This window comes from Notamacropus eugenii, chromosome 5 (genome assembly GCF_028372415.1).
Source record: "Notamacropus eugenii isolate mMacEug1 chromosome 5, mMacEug1.pri_v2, whole genome shotgun sequence".
NCBI lineage: Eukaryota > Metazoa > Chordata > Mammalia > Diprotodontia > Macropodidae > Notamacropus > Notamacropus eugenii.
In genome coordinates, this window is record NC_092876.1 from 458013125 (window position 1) to 458030357 (window position 17233).

At 40.5% G+C, this 17233-nt stretch overlaps 1 protein-coding gene across 7 annotated transcripts in view; it reads left to right on the forward strand.

Annotated features, from left to right (window-relative positions):
* Positions 1 to 4601, forward strand: part of MAP7D2 (MAP7 domain containing 2) — a 182478-nt gene extending 177877 nt beyond the window's left edge. For all 7 annotated transcript variants that reach the window (XM_072615305.1, XM_072615306.1, XM_072615308.1 and 4 more), the window contains one exon: positions 2883 to 4601. The gene's annotated coding sequence lies outside the window, so the exon portion shown is untranslated. The remainder of the gene's footprint in view (positions 1 to 2882) is intronic.
* Positions 4602 to 17233: the final 12632 nt, after the last annotated feature.

Genomic DNA, 17233 nt, shown 5'->3' on the forward strand with positions numbered 1-17233 from the left:
CTCCTGTTCTGAACCGAAACTAATGATAAGTCATAATAGCTCACAGTATAGCAGGTCACCTAAACCACCGTTGTCAAACTCAGGTAGAGATAGATCCCTGCAGGCTACATATCGACTTAGAAAACCACAAGTTCATATTGTCTGTGCTGTGTAGTTTTATTTATTTTGTTAAACATTTACCCATTACATTTTAATTTGGTTCAATAGACACTCAGCCCCTTGTAATCTGGCCTTGATTTTGACATCTCTGGTCTAGTTCAACTCCTGCTCAAGGCAAGAGGCCAAGCTGAGACCAGATCCCAAGTGTCTGGATTCCCAGATCTAATGCTCTGCTTCCTCATACCATATTACCTCTGGGATGCTTTAGGATTTTGCTTATTTTTAAAGCACAACTTACTGAAATTTCATGAATATGTGCATCTTATAAAGGGGACATACACACATGAATATATTGTGTGTTTATGTATGAAGCACTTCTATCTGGAATGTCAGAAATTATAAATGATAAGTATTTCACTCATCTGGATCATAAAGATGTATAACCATTAGGAGATAGCGATCACACGAAAGTCTCTATTAATGTGACTTGTGTTAATTAACCATGCAATTAATGCGTTGTTCCAGGCTTTGGAAAATTTGTCTGGATCAAAAGTATTTCCTTTAGTCCTTCTAAAAGTACTTCTTTACATTTAGAAACTCTGAAAAGATGATAGGCAACTTACAAAAACTTCTCTCAGGAGAGAGGAAAGGGGACTTTTCCTCTATTAAGTACTGAATTAGGGATAAGTAACTAATTTAATATAGTGTAATAAATGTGGGTTAATGGTATCTCATTTTACAATTGGTTCATATGTACCTTTAATTTTTCTTTTCAAAATAAAAGTTGAAACTTTCTCATATTAAGTCAGTCAGTTTAATCAAATAGTCTTTTGTTTAAAAGAAGCAACTCAAAAAGAATCTCTTGATTAAGGGTTTTCAGTACTTTGTTGCCAGTTGTTGAGATTCCCTAGAGAGTTTTGACTTCGAAAATTCAGTTAAAAGACTGAGAAATGCTAAGTGACTTTTATAGTCAATGTCATTGTCTCTTCATTCTCCTCCCGAGCTTTGGAATACCATCGCACTCCAGCATGTCAGATGGAAATAGCAAGAATTATCAGAAATGCTGGACTGAGGTGAGATTCCAAAGTTTCTCTGAAAACGGTAGAGCAAGAAAATAGTATACGGCATCCTAGGCTAAGTAGAAAATAATCTTGAACGTGAATGATCATTACCAGGTAAAAACTGACTTCACTCCTTTTAGAGAACACTTTTCCCCTCTTTTGTCATAGTGCATTACTGTCTACTCTTTTCTCAATAGGCACCAGAGCATGTGTCAACATACTAAACCAAGCTGGTCTCTCCTTCGTAAACTGTCATCTTATTTCTCCAAAACCATAGTGATCCCATTTAGAAAACACATTTTAGAATTTGCTTTCCTTTAGCATGTTAAGTTGAAACTGGAACAACTACACATGGTCATCTCACACAAGAAGGAGAAACACTTTTAGTTTCTCATGTGACAGGCCATTTTAAGATTAAATATTTTCCTTGGTATCCAAAAGAAGAATATTTACCTAAACAGTATGTTTCAACTATTTTAGGGGATTTCTGTTCAACTTGGTCATAACATAAAATTTCTACTTTATGAGCTTCCCTTTCAGAAACTCTTTGTTGTTTAGTGCCTTTGTCAGTTCAAAAAAAACCCAAACTATGTGTATACACACATTATGTGTAAACATGCATGCACACACACATATTTACATATGTGTGCATGTATGTATTATTGTTCAGTCATGTCTGACTTATCCATGGGGTTTTCTTGGCAAAGATAACGGAGTGTTTTGCCATCTCCTTCTCCAGCATGAACTGAACTTGCCCAGGGTTACTTACACAGGTAGTAAGTGTCCAAGGCTCGATTTGAACTTAGATCTTCCTAACTCCAAGTCAGTGCTCTATCCACTGTGCTATCTAATTGCCCCTGTACGTATATATATATGCATACATAGGCATACAGACATACATACTCTCTTCTTAGTGGGGTTGGGGCAGTGTGGGGCATTAGAGCGATGGAATTCAGCATGAACATATGCTGTCAGACCTGATCAGTAGGTGGATTGACTTCGCTTAGATGTTTGTTGGTTCAGTGGGAGAAGGGAGAATTCAAGGTGAAATAACTAAAACAAAAACCCTATAAAATATAATATAAACCAGAATTTAAATATAAATACATAAATATAAAAATATATAAAACAAAAATGTTAAAGTATAAAACTTTAAGGGAGGGGAAAGGCTACCAGATGTGCCACTTAAATTAAGAAAATGTTTTTATGCTTTCAATTCTGCATAGTTTGGTTCAGAGCTGGAAAAATACCTTAGAGATCATCTATTCCCACCTCCTTATTTTACAAGTAAAGAACCAGGTCTTAAAAGGTTAAGTGATTTAGCCAAGTTCATGCAAGCAGGAGATAGAACTGGGGATTAGGAACCAGACTTCTGACTCCAAATGTAATGTGCTATCCGATAGACCACACTGCCTCCCCGAGCAGAAATCTTGCAAAGTAGTGCCTGTAGAGGAAAATATATCAGTAATAATGTCATGAAATGATTTTCCCTCGGTTCATATTCTTTCACTGAAGAATTAACCTGTTTTCAAATTCTTATAATTCATTTCACTGCCAAGTAAGAGCACCACTTCTGAGGAAGGCAGGAAAGCACTGACATTATGTAGTCATTTGAAAGAGAGATGGAGGGAAAGGTGATTCTGAGTCATAAACTTAGAACTAATGACATTTCATTTGGTTGACATTATTTTGAAATTTATTTTTTTCATTTTTGATTGACAGAGGTAGTATATCATGGAGGAAATACAGACCTGCGATGCTGCTGGCAGTGAAATATGACTTTATCATCTAGAGAAGCTTCTGCAATCCTTGACCACTGGATTCCAATAATCAGAGCTGAATGTAATAGTGTCCTCTCAGGGGTATATATGCCCCCAAACAGGCTTTAAAAAAAAAAAGAAAAATACAAAACTCGATTCTTATCCCTTGACTGTTTTCAGGGAAGCTTCAATGTGCTGTGTATTAAAGCTTTGACTACTGATCAAGTACTTGAGCTAATATCCTACACATTATCTGAAGAACATTGAAGACTTCAGCTTGTCAGTTCACTTTAATGATCATTCTTCATAAGTCGGATCACATAAATATCTAAATATCTTTTCTTGTAAATACACTTAACATTTATCACATTTACCTGAAGGTCACCTAAAATATCCTGGACTTGAACAGCATGCCTGTCCTTGTCTAAAAGGGGAAGGCATTTAAGGGATTACTTCCTACCATATTCTCTCTCCCCTCTCTCCCCCTTCAATCCCGCTTTCTTTCATGGAAGACTTTGAAATGAGTTTTCATTGTGGAAACATAGCATGCTTTACTCTATAACTGCTATAACTGAGAACCCCCCTAGCCAATTGAAAAAATTATTGTTAGGATTTTTCTCTTTTTTTGCTTTCTTAAAATAAAAGTGAGAAGAAACTTCCTACCTTCTCACCATTCCTTCCATCTGCCTTTGCAGCTGATTGTAGCAAGTTCACTTTCACGTTGTCCAATGGTTTCTGTTTCTGACCTCCGTTCTCCAGATTACAATTGACGTTTTATGTGGGTTTGTCTAAATAATGTATTCCTCAAACAGGTAGTATATGCAGTTGTTTCTGGTGATGGTAATGTGGCAGTTTTTTATTTGTTTTGGCTCGTTTTTCTTATCTTGGGTTATTGTCTCTCTATCCACCTTTGGTAAAAATTAAATCTAAACATTTCAGTGAAGACTACTACTTGGAGACACTGGTGGGTCCCAAAGGGCCACAGCATTTTCACTTGCTTTAATGACATCCACCTCTGTCATATGTTGGAACACCTCTATGGGATAGTTCCCGTGGGACCTTGTCATTTATAAACAGTTTGTGCCGTACGACATGCACTTTGGTTCATTTTCTTTCGGTGGAAAGTAATCCTCACATTATATATTCCTTTCTTCTTTGAGGCCTTGTTAACTTAGTACTTTAAGGGACAAGGGAGACCAAAACTATTGGCAGATATTAACAAAAAGGGGAAGCATTAATAATGTAAGGAAGTCGATGGAATGCCGTGGTCTCAGTAGTGACCTTGTCCTTATGCTTTAAAAACCAGCAATTGTTTAAGAATTAAATAGCTAACTATTATTCTGTGCGTATGTGTCTGTATGTACATATAGATGTACAGTAAGTATATTAAATAAAATACCTGCCTACCCAGATATAGTTCCATTTATCTTGGTGTATGTCAGAAGAGTCCCTTTTCCAGTGAATGAACAGGTCCCGATAAGGAAGATGGTACTTGTCTCCTGAAGGAGACTTTCCCATCCTTTCCTCATTGTTTATTTTGCTGTGATATATTGTGTTTGAGAGATGCCACTGAAGTTGTTTGACTTGGGCAGTTCTACTGTATACTGTGGAGAGTCTACTTTTGCATGATGTATGTAGCATGTTATAACAGTGAAATACATTTTCATTGGATGAGTCTTAATCTGCTTGCTAGTGTTTTGTTCTGTGTTGCTTACAGGAAATAGCTCCTACTTTTTTTTACCCCAATGGTGTAGGCTCGTTATTTCTTCACTTTATCACAGAAGGAACGATTCATTTCCCTGTCATACTTAAACATTTAAAACTTTTTATCATCAGTGTTAGAAGAATGAGTTGGGCAGGTAAATGAATTTGATGGTGAGCTCTCTACTGACAGTAATGAGCCCATAAGTAATAAAAGCTAATAGCTAGCACTGGTAAAGCACTTTAAAATTTGGAAAGTGAGATACACACATACACATACACACACACACACACACATCTCATTGGATATTCACAACAATTCTGTGAGGTAGGTGCTGTTATCCCACTGATTTTGTAGATGGGAAAGCCAAGGCTGAGAGTGTTGAAGGACTTGCTGGAGATCATGCAGCTAATGTCTGAGGCAGAATTTAAACTCACATTTCCCAGTCCCAAGTCCAATGTCACCTATACCCCTTATCTGCCTCATACATTCTCATAAATTCAGAATCCACTAATGAAGAATTTGAATTAGGAGTAGCATGTTCGTTAAGCAAATTAATATTGTGAACAAGGTCAGAAAGGAGAATCTTTTGAATAAAGCGGATTTTTTTCTCAAGCACTTTTAAAACCAATTTAGTAGCACCTTAATTTGTATATATGGTTGAGAGTCAGTGGAACATACTCAATAGAATGATGGATTTATGGAGTCAGGAAAACTTAACACTTAACTACCCATGTGACCACAACCAAGACATTTAACCTCTCTGTGCCTTGGTTATCTCATTTATAAAAACTGAAATACCTGAAATACTTCATAGGATGGTTACGAAGTTTAAATTAGTATTACGGGTGTTCGGCTAAACCTTCTATCACTATATAAAAATAGTAATAGTATCTTGGGATCATCAATTTTAGGTCTGGACAAGACCATAGAGACAGACTAACTCCTTCATTTTACTGAAGAGGAAACAGACTTGCCCTGAGGTCATGAGGCAGAGCTGGGATCAGAACCCAGCTCCTAACTTTAAAATCAGGATTCTTTCCAGTGCATAGGTCTTCAGCTTGGTATCATAGGTAGCATCAGAGCAGTACAGGATGGGAGGATTCAGGAACAGAAGCTGGGTGTGTAGAGTATATGAACCATAGTCATCAAACAAGTAGCATTTGCTAGGTACCTGCCATTTGCCAGTCACTGTGCCAAGTGCTAGAGTTATTCCATGATGCAAACCCAACAGAAAGCTACAGGCCAGAGCCAAAGATTGAGACAGCAAGTTTGGGTTTTTTAATGGGAAACAGAAATGAGGGTTCACAAACAGAATTTGAACCAATGATTGGTAAATAGATTTTGAGATCCGCAGCAGACAGGTCCACACAAGAATACAGTCCAGACGCTGTCCTGGGTCATTGGACAATGAGAATTTAAAGAAGGTAAGCTTGGAGTATGTCAGGTCAAAAGCACCACAAGGGTGTGGCTACAAACTCCGTATGCCTCTTCACCTGATGTGGTACTTTGGTCAATGTTTGGCCCAGGGGAGCAGAGGCTCTGGACTCAGATCATGCCTGTGTGTCCCACCTCACCCCACAATGTGGACTTGCTGTGGACCCATTTAAGGAGGAATGATGTGTCCTTAATGATGACCAACTACGGTTTACTGGGCAGAACATGATAGAGTAATGCTGAGGCTGCCAAAATGGCTAATACGATATTAGGACATATTAAGTAGTGTTAGTTAGGTCCTAGATAAGACAAAATAGCAAACAAACAAAAAAACAAGCTGATACTCTTCTACTCTGCCCCATTCACACTCTGTCTGGAGCATTGCATGCAACTCTAGACACAGTTTCAGGGAGGATGTTGACAGGGTAGGGCCATGGGGAGGCAACGCAAAGCAACGTCATAGGAAGATTTGGTGGAAGAAGCAGGCTCTTGGGCCAGGGCCGGGGAAGGAAAGACTTGGGGTGATGTATTCACAGCTGACTCGTTCTGTCTGCTCAGCCCTAGAAAGCCCGAGTTAAAGGGACACTTATTTTGACTCCATTAATTAACAAGCATTTAGAATGTTTGCTCCCAATACTTTAGTGTAGGGACTGTCTTGTTTTTGTCTTTTCTTTGTGTCCCACGGTTCCTGACACACTGATAAATGCTTGTTGACTGTGTAAGGGAAAAAACTTGATGATAATTGCTGTCCAAAAATGGAATGAGATGCCCTGGGAGGTGGGCTTTTGTGAAAGCCAGAAATTTCCAGGCAGAGATTAGGTGACCGGTTACTACGCTGTTTGTCCTTCGTTCACAGAGGACCATGACATCAGGGAGGTGATGCCATGACATGCAAGTGAATTGGATTTGAGTGAGGGAGGGCTGTGCAGAGTCACCAGCCTCATTTTCTCTTTCTGAGCCATCTGGACCCAGTGGCAGGATACAGACCAGGATGACTGGGGATGGCCTTGGATGCAGTGAGAGACCATGGCCTTTTTAAGCTAAGGTCTTTAACAGGCCTCAGTTTAACTGAGGTAACACTCATTCAGTGACTCAGGGTAGGTAAGAAATGAAGCAAGAAATAGCCTCTTTTTACCTACTCAAAAAAAAGAAAAATTGCTCTGGGAGGGGAAGATCTTCTGGGTTTCTGGCCAGAACAGAAACAGTGCTATTTCCATTCACACTGAGCCATTCAAGGCCCAATCAATGGTCAAGGAGGGTTTGGTCTTCGACCAATTGTTGGCCAATCAATGAAAGCCAGAGTGATTTGGGTTTAAGGAGTGGTAGTCCTTAAGAAAATAAAAAGGTTCCAGGGATAAAAATTTACATGCTTTTGGGCAGAGCACCTGCATGGACCAGTTATCTGTAAGAAGATTCCAATTCAAATACAAATTTGTCACATCTAACGGTCACCAACTCAAAGATGCTTTGATTCTATAGGTCACCTGTATTGTCTCTTCAAGTACCTCCCGGGTAGCAAGTCAAAACAACAATGTAAACTAGGTTAAAATAATTTTGAGAGGAGGAAGGAATTTTCCCTTACTTCCTGGTTTTTTTAACTCTTAGCTTTAAGTCACAGCCCAGAATCACACAGACCTGCAGAAAAGTATGATGGGTATGTACATAAAGTCCCTCATTCTTCCTACCAATTGCCAGTAAAGGCAAAGGGAGCCAGAGGCTTGCCTGAAAAATTAATTCTCCTTCCATAATGTAATCCTGCATTCAGGAACAGTAATTGGTGGTGGATATTTTTGTGCTGAAGTTAGGAAATTTAAAAGCTCAATCTTTTCAACTAGTACAGAAAAGAAAATGTCCTCGGAGAGGTACTTGTGCCTTTATAAATTTGTAGAGAACTGATCAGAGCTATTAACTTTCTGCACTTAAGAAAAATGATAACAAAGCACTTGCAAACTGTTAGTATTAGCATCCAGAGGGATTGAGATTTTACATAAAATCAGTTGTTGTTAGCATAACAGCTGGGGGCCATTATTTAGATATGTTCTCCTTGCATCAGCTTGTGAATGGGAAATGTAGGATCATCTCTGAACGCACAACTCATACTTTGTTCATTCATATCTGACTTTACATGACCCCATTTAGGGTTTTCTTGGCAAAGATACTGGAGTGGCTTACCATTTCCTTCTCCAGTTCATTTTACAGATAATGAAACTGAGGCAAACAGGGGTAAGTGACTTGCCCAGGATCACACACCTATTGTGTCTGAGACCAGATTTGAACCCAGGAAGATGAATCTTCCCGACTCCAGACTGGCCACCTAGCTGCCCAGAAGCAGCAGCAGCAGCAACAACACATGACTGGATTTAAATGAATTGCATCAGATTAGTTCTTCCAGAAAGAAAAAAAGGATGAATTCCTTCAGTGTCCACAGGAGATGCTGTGGGCACTGCTTGAGTCCCTTCAGTAGTAAGAACCAGGGTAGGGGTAGGAAATGGCCACATGTGTCTCTCTAGGTCCTCAAGTACAGTCCTTGAGGGCCACATGTAGCCTAGAGGCCACAGGGTCCCCACCCTTGAACTAGGGTATATGGGCTGTGCTGGCAGAAAGTACTTCCCTGGGCTCCAAAAGTCAATGAAAGTGCAGCCATAGTTTCTGAGGGCTTTCTTAAGCTCCATTGTATCTTCAGTGACATGCCTTTTGGCTCCACCCTGCCTAGCTTGTGGGACCCATTTTTGTACTCTAGGGTTAATATGTTTTTGTCAGGTCCTCCTTACATAGCAATGTCCCCACTGGGAAAAAATCGCCCTGCCCCTTCCATCAAGCCCCTACTCTACCACCACCCCAGTCTTTAAGAGAGCTCCCATAGGCAGCTAGATGGTGCAGTCCCACCCTGTTGTCTCAGGGAAGACCTGAGTGCCAGTTTAGAGATACTAAATGACACATGCTAGCTGTATCACCCTGGGCAGGTCACTTAACTTCTAAGTCTGATTCAGTTTCCTCTGCTGAAAATTGGGATAATAATAGCGCCAACCTCCCAGGGATCCAATGAGATAACATCCGTAAAATATCACAGGTTCCTTTGTTTTTGAAGAAGACAATGATACCAGGAGGGTGCTGTCTTCATTTGTAAGTGAATTGGATTTAAGTGAGTCAGGACTGTGCAAAGTCACTAGTCACAATCTCTCCTCCGGAGACATCAGAGTCCAGTGGCAAGGCACAGGTCAGGACGGCTGGAGATGGCCCGGTAAGCAGTGGGGGACCTTGACCTTTTTAGCTAAGGTCTTTCCCAGGTCTCAGTTGGTCTGAGGCAACACCCATTCAGTGATTAAAGGCCAGGTAAAAACTGAACCAAAAGATGGCCTGGTTTGCCTTTACCAAAGAATCGATCTGGGAGGGGAAAACCCTCAAAGTTTCTGGGAACAAGCATTTATTAAGAGTCTACTATGTGCCAGAAACAGCTTATCAGAAAATTCAATGTAAATTGTTTCTGGCACGCAGTAGGCCCTCAATAAATGCTCATTCCTTTTTCTCCTTAAGGTCTTCTCTAAAGCAGGCCCAATTGCCTTTCATGGCTGCTAAGCCCTAACTAGAGACCTCAAGGAAACCTAGTTCACTCTTCAAAGCCAACCCATCTAGCTCTAGATGCTATAGGAAGCAGAAGGCACAAATCTCTAGCTTGCTCAGGTGCTGGTGGTCCTGGACACTTCCCCCCTCCCTGATGGTCTCCCTTGCCTGCTCCTACCTCATCACGACTCAGACTGTTGGGTTAGCCAGCTCTTGCTTAGCTTTGCTTTCCAGCTTCTTACTCAGCTCCATGGTGCTCCCACACCTGCTTCACATCCACGGGGTATATAGCTTTACTATTAAAGTCTTATCTAAGGAAAGAGACTAAAGGACCAGAATCCGTTTGGCTTTTTGAGGATTGCCACTCTTTTCCCCATCTTTGCCATCCTGTGTTCAATTTTACTTGGGCGTACCGAGGGTGAGTAACTCCCACTCTGGAAAGAGACAGGAGAGTTGTTTATGCTTATGACTTATGCTAAATGAACTGTGTGGTCTTTTTATGAAGGACATTCACTAGTGGGAGAAGCAGGGAAAAAAAACCTTAGATACTATAATTTGGGAGAAAACATCACCCCAGAAAAAGTACGCTTAGAGGCCAGAGAAACAGATTTGGCATAAATGGAAGCCTTCAGGCTGGTAAGGACAGGATGAGCCTGAACTGACATGGTGCTGAAGGAAGACCTCCATTGGCGTGGAACTTCATTGCCCAAACATGACATTCTTATAATGCTACAGAGAAAACTTAATCTCAGTGGAATGGACCTGCTCTTAGGCAACTGGTAAGACTCCAAGGTTAACACATTCTACCCAAAAGTGTCTAACATCCAATCCCTATTCCTCAACTTCCCAAATAAGGAAAGTGGTCAAGCAACCTCATCCGATAAGCCAATTGAATTTTCCCTTTGCCTTGGAACGTATTGTTAGGATGGTATAAAACCATGTGCAAAGATGTGTGTACCTCTCTTTGTTGGGGAGGTTACCATCTATTTGGCAATGCCCCATCAGCTGATGCTAACTAAACTTTTAATCTTCTACCTTTCCTTCTTGATTTATTGACCTCCAATCCAACGGACCTTGATGGGAGGGATTGCTCTCTGAGCGGATCTTAAGATTTCTAAGTTAAGGAATTTCTAAACAGTTACTTAGAAGTTGAGACTTGTTCAAAATCACACAGCCACCACTAGTATGTAGGACTTTGGACAAATCACACAATTCCCTCTAAGATACTGTAAAGGAGTTGGTAGACTCTTTCCCATAGGAGTGGAAAGAGAAGAGTATTCACATTAGTAAATTCACTCACGGATTCGTAAGTCCTTGGCCAGATTTTTTAGCTTTTAAATGACCATCTTGAGGAATTGTCAGAAATTTCTGCAAGAGATTTTGCTAAAGATTAAATTTAATCTAATAAAACAAGCATTTATTAGAGGCCAAGTATGTCAGGTAATTCTTGATGTCAGTTATACATATAGCGATGTCAGTTATACATATACATATAGTTATACATATAGCATATACATTTATCCTCAAGTAGCTTACACTCTACTAGATAGGAAATAATGTCATATTTACAAAGCAGCCATAAGGTGCCTTCCTCCTTCGGCTAATGTCGCTGCCTAGAAAGGTCAGATGACTGAGCTAGAAAATCCAGAGATTTCAGTCATGCACATCTAAATTCTCATCCTTGTATTTTTCTAGCAGTAAGACTGGCCCTGCCGTGCCAGAGAAGAGGCAGGTATGATGATTCCCCATTACTAGGGAATCCACATAAGATAAAAAGTATTTATCAGAACATAAAATGCCCAGGAGCTGGTACTGGAGTTAGGAAAATCTGGATCCAAATCTCACCTCTGACTAGGTTTGCGGCCATAGTCAAATCACCCTTTCAAGGTCCTAGACTGTTAGTTACTGAGCAGGTGCTTATCTGCTTTAGGGTGGAGGGAAGGAAGTGCTAGGCACTCTGCTAAGGACTTTACTGCTACAGCCTCCTTCAAGAAAACAATCCAAAGCTATGAGGTGCTCAAAAGAAATGAACACCTTCGACAGGCTTCTGCTTGAAGAACCAAAAGCCCTGAAGAGAAGAGATTTAAATGGTAGGAAATCTGCTGCATTTTGTGGAGGGTACAAAGGCCTTCATTATGTGGTATCTATGGTTCAAGTCAAGGGAGGATTTCTTGTAGATCGAGTTTCTTAATCTGGCATCCATGAACCTGGTTTTTTAAAAGATACATATTTTTATAACTATAGTTCCATATAATTAGTTTCCCTTGGGATCCTACGCATTTTGTTTTATGCGTTGAAAACAATTATTCTGAGAAGGGGTCATGACATAAAGGATACAAACCCAAGCACTAAACTATAGGATTTGCCAAAGTTTTGAAATGAAAAATCGCAATAGGTATGAGGTAGCAGGAAAAACACTGGACTAGAGATTTTTTAAAAATCTGGATCCTTATCCTCTCTCTGCCATATTTTTGTATCCCCAGTGCTTAGCACAGTGCCTAGTAAATAGTAGGTGCTTAATAAATCCTATCAACACAGCAGTATGATATGGCAGTCCAAACAAGTCTAGTTATATGTATGTGGACCTCAGTTTACTCATCTTTAAAATAAGTTTGAATTAAATGAGTTCTAAATTCCTTCCAACTCTAAAATTCCAGAAGGAGATTAGAGCTACTATGGGTTAACCCCAAGGTGAGCACACTTTAAGGCTCCTAATTGTCTGCCTCCAAGACCATTTAAGGTTGGGAGATTTCAAAGCCTAGCCCAGCAGTAGGGAACCTGTGGTTTCAAGGCCACACGTGGCCTTCCAGGTGCTCGGTTATGGTCTTTTGACTGAGTCCAAGTTTTACAGAACAAATCCTTTTATTAAGGGGATTTGTTGTGTGAAGTTTGGATTCAGTCAAAGGGCCGCACTTGAGGACCTAGAAGGCCATATGTGGCCTTGAGAACCACAGGTTCCCCACCCCTGACTTAGCCAATGAAATAAAAGAAACGGAAATATGAGAACATTTTTTGTTTCCCAAGAGAAAGGGTTTTCTAGCCTAATAACCACACTGTTTTCCCCTGGAAGAATTTAAAGTCCCTTTACATGACGAAATTATTTCATTTTTGTATTTGTACCCCCAGTACCCCGCACAATAAATGATTGTTGAATTGTGTACACACACATACTTAACTACTAGAGCCTCGTATTGTAAGTGCATACTTCTTAATACTTAAATGTATTTTACTTACATGCACACATACAACATGGCCTAGTGGGTAGAGAACCAGCCTTACAGCCAGAAAGATGGGTTCAGATCCTGTCTGAGCTATTGGTTCTATGAATTCAGAGTTAATGAAATGTCGTTAATGGAGTAGTCACTTCTTTCTGATCTTTCTTTTTCAAACGACTATAAAGAGAAAATTTACCTTCTCAGTGGTCTGACTTTGCCCATCATGTTTAGAATAGAGGGAAAAGGCAAAGATTGATCTGCCTGGGCTTTCTGTCTAATGACTGTGTGACCCTGGGCAAGTCATATAACTTCTCAGTGCACTAGGCAGCTCTCTGAAACTATAAATTGCAGAGAAGATGCCAACCTGTATGGACAGAGGAAGCTTCCTCATCTGAGAATTTCTTATGCCAATGAAACCGTATTTCTTTCTCTATCTCTCCCTCTCCTTCTCCCTCACCCTCTTCCTCTCTCTCTCTCTCTCTCTCTCTCTCTCTCTCTCTCTCTCTCTCTCTCTCTCTTCTCTGTCTCTCTCTCTCTCTCTCTCTGTGTATAGTTATATACATATTGTCTCCCCTGATATAAGTTCTTTGAGATCAGGGACTGTTTAATTTATGTCTTTATATTCCCAGCACTTAGCATAGTGCCTAGTACACAGTAGGTACTTAATAAATAAATAATTACTGATTAAATGCCTGTTGATTGATAAGGATTCCAATCCCTTAGACTGGCCCAGCCCTGCCCTGACGTGAACGTAGAACTAGAAATGATCTAGGAGCCATGTTAAACAGCATCTTTCATTTCATGGTTAGGATTCCTGCTTAAATTCTAAAGTAAAAAGGTTACTTTCAGCTCCATGCTAATGCCAGCCTTTTTCCACCACTCGTGCTCCATCGTTAGGTAAAGGCCCCAAGCTAAGCTTTTCCCCTCTCTCCAGTGGGTCAGGCCTTGAGAGCTGCCACCTATCATTAAGGAAGTCTCCAGCAGCCCACATGCTCTTTTTAAAATCAGCCCTTTCCTCTCACTAACCCTCAGGATAATTTTCCCATTCTCGCCTGCCCCAATTATGTGAAGTTGCTGATGCTCTAGAAAGCACAAATAATGTGTTCATTACTTTGAGAAGTAACCCGTTGTATTACTGGGTTATGTGGGCTGGGGCGACGTGGAACGCGGCTTTCTCATTAGTGCACGTGGCTTCTATTTGGGCTCAATGGCATTTTGAGTGCAAAGTTTCTTAGGTCATGAATTTCATTAAGACACAAATTTTTCATTCAACAGTCTGAAGTTAGTGGTGTGAGACCTACTGGCAATCTCAAGAATAGTTTGCCTTTGAACTGATGAATTAAGAAGCTTTTTTAGGTAAGGAACTTAGTAAACAGGCAAAAGTTTAATATCTTCCACAGGCAACTGGATGGTACAGTGAGTAGCGTATGAGACGTGCAGTCAGGAAGACTTGAGTCTGCCTCCTGCCTCAGACACCGGCTGTGTGCACTTAACCTCTCTATACCTCCATTTCCTTATCTGTGAAATAGGGATAATAATAGCACCTACCTCCCAGGATTGTTGTGAGGAACATGGACGGTGCTTGGCCAACCATTGTTGTGTTCGCCCTTCGTTTTCAAAGAGGACCATGACATCAGAGAAATGATGACATGACTTGCACTTGACTTGTTTATAAATGCTAGTATTGGTGTTATTATTATCATTACCATTATTTTCTATTTAGCAGAGAGAAGGCCAGAGATAATGTCTTTCTCAGGATCATTTGCCCCGCTTTCCATGGCTACCTCCACCCACTCGCCCAGTCCAGTTTTTTATTTCATAGAAAACTTGGGATCTGGTATGAGTTATGCTAAGTGGCACAGTGGATAGAGTACCAAGTCTAGAGTTGAGAAGACTCCTGTTCCTGAGTTTAACTCTGGCCTCAGACACTTACTAGCTGTGTGACCCTGAGCAAGTCACTTACCCCTGTTTGCCTCAGTTTCCTCATCTGTAAAATGATCTGAAGAAGGAAATGGTAAAGCACTCTAGTATCTTTGTCAAGAAAACCCTAAATGGGGTCATGTAAAGTCAGATATGACTGAACGAGGTATGTGTGAACAAGTTGTCCTTTCAAAGACGATCTCTACCACAAGAACCCCAAATGGGGTCAGGAAAATCAATCACAGCCGAACCAAAGCAGCAGCATGAGTGATTGGCTCTGGGCATTCAGAGCTAATGAAATGCCATTATCAATGATGCCCTCACTTAGCTGTCTCATTCAAAAGAGTATGAACAGAGAGTGTGACTTGTCAGCTGGTTGGCTTTCATCAACTGTGTTTAAAGAATAAAGAGGAAAGGCAAAGGTTTATCTGCTCAGGCTTTCTTTCTGATGAAGGTGTTCTGCAGATTGCTCCCGTCAGATAAAATAGCCAGCTGTTTCCTACAAATATGTTAATTGAGAGGTCTGTCTTTTGAGCAGATGCCTTCTGTTTAATGTCACATGCCCTATGTGCTATTTATCATCGTACTCCAACATTTGTTTGCAAGTTGGGAAATCCGTCATTTGGGGGGGAAAACAGGTGAGTTCATTTAGGTTCTTTGTTCAGCAGAAGACTTTTGTTGCCGACATACAGCCTTGTCAGATGTCATCTTTTTCACTCATTCCCTTTAGGCTAATAAAATGCACTAATATGGATTCTAGCTATTTTGGCAAAGATAAGAGAGATGCAGCCTTGATAGTGGGTTGAATCATTGTTGCTCTTAGTCATGACCACCCAGCTCTTTATTTGGGGTTTTCTTAGGAAAGACACTGTAGTGATTTGCCATTTCCTTTTCCAGTTGATTTTTACAGATGAGGAAACTGAGGCAAGCAGAATGAAGTGACTTGCCCAGGGTCACACAGCTAGTAAGTGTCTGAGGCCTGATTTGAACTCAAGGAGATGAGTCTTCCTGACTTCAGGCACAGCACTCCATCTCTACGGGCGCTGCCCAGCAGCCCTTAAATGGTTCAATGGCTAGACTCAAAGTCAGACAATGGCACACAGCTTGCCTCTCCATTCTGCTCACTCCTGTCACTCTATTTAGTAGCTCTGCTTTTAAAACTGGAATTCTACAAAATATTCTCTACTTGTCAAAGTCCTTGCTTGATGACCACCCCACTTTGTATAGCCAGACATAGAGTCTTCTGGGAAATGTAGTCCAGGAAATTTCTCCCAATCAATGATATTGTCTCTTTAAACATCTTGGGAAATGAAGTTCTGGGGAATTTTTTTGAGGGGAAGTGGTTTTTTTCCCCAGCCATACTTATCATAATTGTTAATGTTTGTCCTTCCTCCTAAAAGAAGTCCAGTGACCTCAGCACGGTGATGTCTTGACTCACAAGAGAATTGGACTTAAGTGAGGCAGGGCTGGGCACAGTCATCAGCCTCACTGTATCCTCCAGAGTCATGGAGCCCAGTGACAAGACGTAGGTCAGGATGACTGACAAATAGCCCTTGCCATACCCATTATACTTGTATTATACAAGGATACATTTTCCATATCCAAAATGTTAGGTTGTTTTTTGTTTTTTTTTACAAAATCCCTGGGGCAACAGGGTGATACAGTGGACAGAGCTTCAGGCCTGGAAAGATTCATTTTCCTAAGTTCAAATGCAGCCTCACCTACCTACTAGGCAAGTAACTTAACCCTGTTTGCCCTTAGTTTCCTCATCTGTAAAATCAGCTGGAGAAGGAAATGGCAAACCACTTCAGAATCTTTCCCAAGAAAGCCTCAAATAGGGTCATGAAATGTCAGACACTTGACGAAATGACAACAATTTTTTTCCTTTAAAATATTTCTGAGTCATCCTTTTCTTTCCTTTCATATTACTACTGAAATAATCCAGGATTTTATCCCCTCACACCTAGATTGCTGAAACAGTATTTTTCTCTTGCCTTCCTACCACTCTAAGTATGTTAGGGTAGATTGCCTTAGAGATCAGAATGGTAGATGGACATGTTCTTCCAAGAACACTTTTGAAAAAAAGCATAGAAAGAAAAGCAGAGACTTAAATGTTCCAAGTCTAAGTGAATATGGAGATAAATGTAGAGCAGATGAGAGAACAGAATGAAAACCATCATGTGATTACCAACAGAACAGTTCCCAAGAGTCTGGTGTGGAATCATAAGGTCAAAGTGAAGTCAGCCAATACCTAAGGGGTAAATATTCAAAGAACCATCGAGAGCATCTGGGTAGACATTAGGAAATAGGTATGTAGACAGCTTATTTGTGAAGTAAATAGACTTGGTTTTTATGAACCAGCTAGTCCTACTCCCTCAGATACAGAATTGTTAGGCCAGCTGCGCACACTACTACACCTGTCACCAGTTTCTTTCTCCAGAAAAGCAAGCCTGTACAGCTGCCAAACTAATCTGCCTT